Source organism: Sorex fumeus, unplaced genomic scaffold (assembly GCF_029834395.1).
Source record: "Sorex fumeus unplaced genomic scaffold, SorFum_2.1 ptg000106l, whole genome shotgun sequence".
NCBI classification, from domain to species: domain Eukaryota; kingdom Metazoa; phylum Chordata; class Mammalia; order Eulipotyphla; family Soricidae; genus Sorex; species Sorex fumeus.
The window spans coordinates 1,478,767-1,486,105 of record NW_026606163.1 but is presented as its reverse complement, the minus strand read 5'-3'; positions in this window follow the sequence as shown (position 1 = coordinate 1,486,105).

Here is a 7,339-nt window from a genome sequence, read left to right as displayed (position 1 = left end):
CTGGTGGGCGGCCTGCCCTGCTGTCACTCAGGGCTCCAATGTGCTCTCCTGCCCTGGACTTCTCCCTGTGCTCTCCTCTCCTGGGCTCCTCCCTAAGCTCCTTTCCCTGATTGTTGCAACTCCTTTTACCCTGGTGTCTCTAGGAATGATCACAGATTAGGGGATGTTCATGGGCTCTCCTGTTGGCTCTCTCTGGCTGTACAGTGCTCTTGAACTGCTTCCCCACCTGGGATGACCTTTGACTGAGGCCGACAGAGGAGAAACGAGGGCCAAGCTGGTTGATAATCAGTTGCCTTATTCCATCTCTTGTCTCGCCCAAACTCTATCCACCACTCTCTCCCCCCTCTGGCCATGACTCTCTCCCCAATTTGCCCCCAAATCTCTCTAGCCTCTCTGTAACACACTCCACAATTCTCTCTCCAACCCTTGCTTGCTAACTCTGTCTCTTGCTCTGCCCACATCTCCAACTCTGCCTCTCTCCAACTCTACCTCTCTTTCTTTTTTCACCAACTCTCTGCAACCACATTTTTTACCACCTCTTCTCAAACCAAGCCTCCCAAACTGTTCCTCCCCCAACCCAGGTACAATTAACATGTTCTTCACACCTTTCTGACCGCCTGCAGCCCACCAGGGCAAAATAGCACTTAAGGTGTGTTTCTCCCCTCTTTAGACCAGAAAGTTAATTAACATCTTATTTCAACTTCCTAATAATTGCCATTCTGTATCGACACAGGAATAGACACAATTAGACTTGTAGGACAACTCTCTTTGGGGACATCTCACCACAGACTCAGACTACAGTGCTCAGGCTGGATCAATCATTCCTAAACCCAACAGGACCCAAATCTAGTTATTACTTTTGGATCATGACAGAATTTGCCCATGACCATATTCTTAACTTATAGTTTAGTATTAGGCAACTTTGGCCAGGCCCATTTTGATGCCAGGGTAGTTCACCGCTTGCCCTGGGTCCATCCAGTACTTCATCGGGGCCCTGATTTGGGGGATGTAGGCAGTAAGGGCAACTGAGGCTTAAATTCAGAGAGCAGACATCTACGAGGTAATATTATCTGGAGTCAATCAACTCCCAAGTTACAAAAGCATGTCTTTTTAACTGTCTTCCTGTGTCCGTACAAAAAGCCATTGCTCTGAGGTAGCTAACTATGCAAAGGACATTAAGAGAGAAAAACAATATTTACAAGTCAGCAGAGTCTGATCAGGAGGCAAAGGTAATTGACAGGTTAAGGGAGCAATCAACAACCCCAAGTTCCCTGTGGCTGGGAAGGAAAGGCAAACCAATGTTCTTCTACAGGAGAGAAATTGGGGACATTGGTTGTCGGAAATGTGCACTGGTGAAGGGATGGGTGTGGAACATTGTATGACTGAAACCAAATCATGAACAGCTTTGTACCTACATATAATGGTGATCCAAAAAAAATAAAGAATAAAACAATGTGAATTGGGGTAGGGTAGGGTTCTGTAAAGTAAGTATTGTTTTGACTATGTTTAAAATTGAAAAGAGAAAATAATACATAGGGCAATTGTTCATCTGAGGACAACAGGTAAATTTAGGCCAAGTATTTGATATGGGATATTATAACAATGTGAATTAGGACGTGATTGGGGTTATTAGAGAAAGAGTGTTGGTTCATTTGAGGCTAATTAGGCAGAGCCTTTGGGGTGGGTTGCTAAAAGAATGTGGATTGCATTCAGGTATGGGTTTGGATTAAAGTTTTATTTGATAAGGGTTTGACTGCTTTTAAAACTGAAAATGAAGTAAAGTCTAGGAAGATTGTTCAGTTGAGGATAATAGGAAAATTAATGCCCAGCCTTTAGGTTGGGTATTATAAGAACGTGGCTTTGCTGTTTTTGGTTTACTGTTATTAGGGTTTGGGTTCTGTTTGAGTAAGGATAAGGACTGGGCTACTTGTACAAGTACAAGAACTGTAGCACTGTCCTCCCGTTATTCATCGCTCAAGAGGGCACAAGTAACATCTCCATTGTGAGACTTGTTACTGTTTTGGGAAAATAGAATACTTCATGCGTAGCTTGCCAAGCTCTGCCAAGCGGGTAGGCTACTCTCAGTACCTTGCTGGGCTTTTGTGAGGGACGGAGGGATCGAACCTGGGTCAGCCACATGCAAGGCAAACGCCCTATCTACTGTGCTATCACTCCACCCACAATTACTTGATGAGAGTAAAGTATGGGGAGATTGTTCGCTTAAGGCTAATAGATAAGGTTAGGTCAAGCCTTTGGTTAGGTTTATGACTAGTGTTCTGTTATAGTGAAGGTATAGGTTTGTCTGTGTTTAATGTTGAAAATTGAAGTTAAGTAGGTGGCGATTGTTTAGTTGAGACTATTAGGAAAGATTAGATTAAACCGTTCGTATGGGCTGTTAAAAGGATTTTCTAAAAATAATTGGACAAAACAGCTTTGAGTTATGGAGCTTCTCGAGAATTTACAAAGATATGACAGTAGAGAAACAAAAACTTGCCACTATGTCTTGGAGTTTCTGGAGAGATGGTAGAGCTGATCTGGGCTCAGTCGCCAGAACCCCATCTGGTCTCACCAGGAGTAAGCCCTGAACATAAGCCAGTGTGGCCCCTCCAAAATGAAAGAGTAAAAGCAAAATATTTCTTGGACTGAAGGTGAATTTCATGGCAGGGATTCTGAAGATAGAATGTAGTTTACAGTTGAAGGGATATTTTCCTCACCAGATCAATTAATTCTGTTCACACTTCTTTCATTGTGATCTTCTTCAAGCATGAAATAGCCAGATCTGAGTCAGCCCCTTAATTTATGTCTGACAATGGAGGATAAAAACATGTATAAAAAAGGAACATTAAACCCCGTGAGCAAAACCCCTTTGGATACAGACTGTTAAATAAGCATAGATCACCTGACTGTAATCAATGCAGAATTATTGGTGTGGATAAGATACCTTGAAACTAGGATTTTGATGGACGCTCTCTTCCTGAGTCTCTAGCCCTGTGGCGTCTCCTGTCCGGTGTGCACACACATCTCTCTTCGAGAGCCAACAGGCATTAGGATGCTGTCTGGAGTACAAAACAGCAGAAGGAACTGTTTATTTTAAATACCTAAGTGGGGACCTGAAGAAATAGTATAGCACGTAGGACACTTACCGTGCACATGGTGAACACAGGCTCCACTTCAGGTATCCTATGTGGCTCCCTGAGCACTGTCAGGAGTGATCTCTGAGCCAGGACGATGCTCTGGGCACAACTGAGTGTGACTTCAAAACAAAACAAACAGTAAGAGATCACCATTTATGTGAGAGGATGAATCTACACTCAGGGCAAGGCTTTCATTCTTGGTGAGGCCTCGCTTGAGCCACTGTTTCAGGGGTCTCTTGAGAAACTGTTTTCTAAATCAGGCAGGTGATGGGGCTGCTTCCAGGGGGAAGTTACCTAACAGCCCTGAGTAGGCATGCTCCAGCAGGCTGAATCATCAGTGTTTAAAGGTGTGTGCTTGGTGAGGAAGGGCTCTCTGCAAGGAGGCAGCAAAGACCTTCTGAGGAAATAAAGAATCCTAATATAATCATATATGAAAAAACATCAACGGCTAAGACCCAGAGACTATAAAAACCCAGCTCCCGGAAGCGCATGGCCACTAATCTTATTATCTCGTTCTTACTTTGGAGAACCGGGCAGGCTACTGAGGGTGTCCTGCTCGCATGATAGAGTCTGGCAAACTTCCCGTGTCATACTCAATATGCCAAATACCAGAAACAATGATAGGTCTCATTCTCCTACCCCTGAAAGAGCACTGAATATGGCTCTTTTAAAATCTCAGGGCTAGAAAGGAGACATTACTGGTGCCTGCTCAAGGCAATCGACAAACAACAGGCTGACGGTGATTGTGATCGTGATGGTCCAGGTACCTGTAGAACCAGTGTCTGAAAGCCATTCTTTATTTTCAGTGACAAGATATTTGAAACTCAGGATCTTATAGATTCCCAGGGAATTAGACTACTATATAGTTTTTCAAAACTACTTACAACTCTAATAATTGAGAAACAGTAGGAAAACAACTCTTCAGTGTTAAACATTTTAATTATTTGCACTTATTACTACTAATGAGGACTGGAGCAATAGCACAGCGGGTACGGTGTTTGCCTTGCATGCGGGCGACCTAGGTTCGATTCCTCTGCCCCTCTAGGAGAGCCCGGCAAGCTACCGAGAGTATCTCGCCTGAACGGCATAGCCTGGCAAGCTACCCGTGATGTATTCAATATGCCAAAAACAGTAACAACAAGCCTCACAATTTGTTGTGAGACATTACTAGTGCCGCTCAAGCAAATCGATGAACAATGGGAGGACAGTGCTATGGTGCTACTATTTAAGAAAAGTTAAGCATAAAATGTGTTTCTTAAAATATTTAGTGAATTTAAATTTATATAAAATTACATTGTAGAGAGGAAAGGGACAGACTAGACATGACAAAAATCAGTGGCGGTTGGTGTTTGGACACATTAGTAGAGATGGAAGTGAATAACATATACCCCCAAAGCAATATTAAAACAAAGAAATATTAAAACAATTTGGGGGCAGTTGAGTCACACCCAGAAGTTCTTGGGCTCCTCTTGGCTCTGTACTTAGGAGTCACTCTTGAATGCTCCAGTGAACGTACACTGTGCCGGGGACTAAGCCTGTGAGTTTACCCTACACTGCTGCTAAACCCTGGGAGACATCTGGGGCCTCCTGGGGCCTTATTGCCTCAGAGGGTGCCTGTCTTCTGCCCCATACAGGACTGCCCCCTCTGTGGGTGCTGCGCCTGGGCAGAGGCCCGGGGCACCTTGGCTATGTTCCCAAGGAAGGCTATGTTGGCTGCTGGGCCTGCAAGAGGACAGGACACACCCTGGCAGTGGTGCTGGGCTGGGCGTGTGTCTGGCAGCACATGGCCTTTGCGCCCCTCAGTATGCATGTGCAACCACTGGACTGGTTCCTCTCTTGGGGTTGGGGAGACTACCCATATGATGCTCAGGAGATCTGGGGGTGCCATGAGCAATTCTTTATATTTCTAAAATATTTGGTACCATGATTTCTAATGCTATTGCGATAGGGTTCCATCGACAAAGTGTCCCTCTAGCACACCAGCACCAGAGTGCCCACTGCCCTCTGCTATAGTGATAGGGGCCCATAGACACAGAGTCCTACACACCAGCACCAGAACACACACTGCCCACTGCTCACTGTCCACTGCTACAGTGATAGGGGACCATGGACACACTGTCCTACACACCGGACCAGAGCGCATGTCTGTCTGTCTGTCTGCCTGTCTCCCCCCATCCCCTCTCATTTCCTTTTTAGGCAGTATGGTTTGCAATACTGTTACTGAAAGGGTATCATGCGCATCTCTTTACCTCCTTTCAGCACTGCCCACTGCTACAGTGGTAGCGGTCCATGGACACAGTGTCCCTCCACCACACCAGCACCAGAGGGTCCATTGCCCACCCCAGCCATGGCTCCAGTCCCCTCTCCCCAGCCAGTTCCTCTCCCCCAGATTCTCTTCCCTTGCCACTCAGGATACTCCACTCTGTAAGCGTCTTTCAGCTGAAGGAGGCAGGAGATTTAGGTGAGAGAACAGATGTGGTGACAGAGGAAGACTCAGATTTGTTCCCTGAGTATGCCAGAAGGGGTACTTGGCCAGGAATGGGTCCAGCATCTGGAAGCTGGAATAGCCAAGGCGACCATGTGCCATACACCATCCAAAGGAACCAGAGGCTGCACCTCGATTTCAGACTTTCACTTCCAGCGACATCATAATGCATTTCCAGGGGCTGGAGCGATAGTATAGCGGGTAGGGCATTTGCCTGGCATGTGGCCAATCCGGGTTTGATTCCCACATCCCATATGGTCCCCTGAACACTGCCAGGAGTAATTCCTGAGAGCATGAGCCAGGAGTAACCCCTGTTCATCGCTGGGTGTGACCCAAAAATCATAACACAGTTCCACTATGTTAGTCACCTACTTTGAGGTGAGCTGTCACAGCTTCCCTGGTGCCTGAGTGCTGGGCTAATCTTGGAGAGTGGGAATGTGCCAATCATCCTTTTCCCTAAAAATCCCACCAGGAGTCCTTGTAGCCTCCAACTCACTACCAGTCTCCGGCTCTCAAAGGACAGAGGAGGCTTTTGGCATTTCAGTTACCCCCACCTCACTCTGCCACTCTCTAGCACTCCCAAAGAACAAGATTTTTCAGCCCAGCTGAGCCTCAGCACTGCCTCAGCCCCCTACCCACCAGCAAGAAAAGCCTCCTCTTATTTCCCTATGCCTCCTAACTTATCTTACTTTGCTCATGTCTCTCCCATAAATAAATACCCAACCCTGTTATTAAACACAAAAAATGTCAAATTCCCCCACCAATGCATGCAACACACAGAGCAGAACCAATCACCAGCACAACTCCCCTTTCAGGATCCATTCATTCTCCATGAGTCAGTTTCCCCCCGTCCTTCCAGATCAGCAGTCACCCTTCCTTTGGCCTCTCTCTGCTCGTGTACATTCACTCACACACCCTCCTATCCCTTGGTTATCCATTCACTTTTGTCCATCTATCCATCCATTCTCCCATCATTCTCATAGAAATCCCCGATCAGCCAATATATCTTCCCTTTCCACCATCCAATGACAGACCCACCATCTTCCCTGTTACCCTCCCACCTGGCTTCCAGTACTCATCTGCCATCGCATTAATACCTTTAGACAACAAAAATACAGGAGAATATATTTAGTTCAGAGATAAAAAGGTAAGTAAAATAAAAAGAATTATTTTAGAGCTAAACATAGAAAATAATGTGAAGAAAATTCAGTAGGGAGATGAAATTATAGGGAGAATTTATTTAGCTGACACCAAAATTCAAGCCCCTCAGGAAAGGAGGAAAATGATACTCAAAGGAATAATGCACTATTTCATGAATAAACAACAACTCAGGAACTTCGTAGACTCAAAACCAATCTTAAAAGAAGGACTAAAGGGGCTACTGTAAGACAAGACAAATCCCTACAAGCACAAAAGACCTCTACAGAAAGATGGCACAAAACCCCATACAATAATCTTTCTCAATGTCAACTAAGAGACACAGAGTGGCAAAATGAATTAAGAAACTGAACCAAACATTCTGCTACCTACAGGAAACATATCTGAACATCCAGAGCAAACACAGACTCAAAATCAAAAGATAGAAAAGAATCCTTCAAGCAAACAAATCCCTCAAAGAAGCCAGGGTGGGCATACTAATATCCAACAACAAAGATTTTAGGCTGAAAAAGATTATAGGGGACAACAAAGGCCATTTTTTTAATAATCAAGGAATATGTAC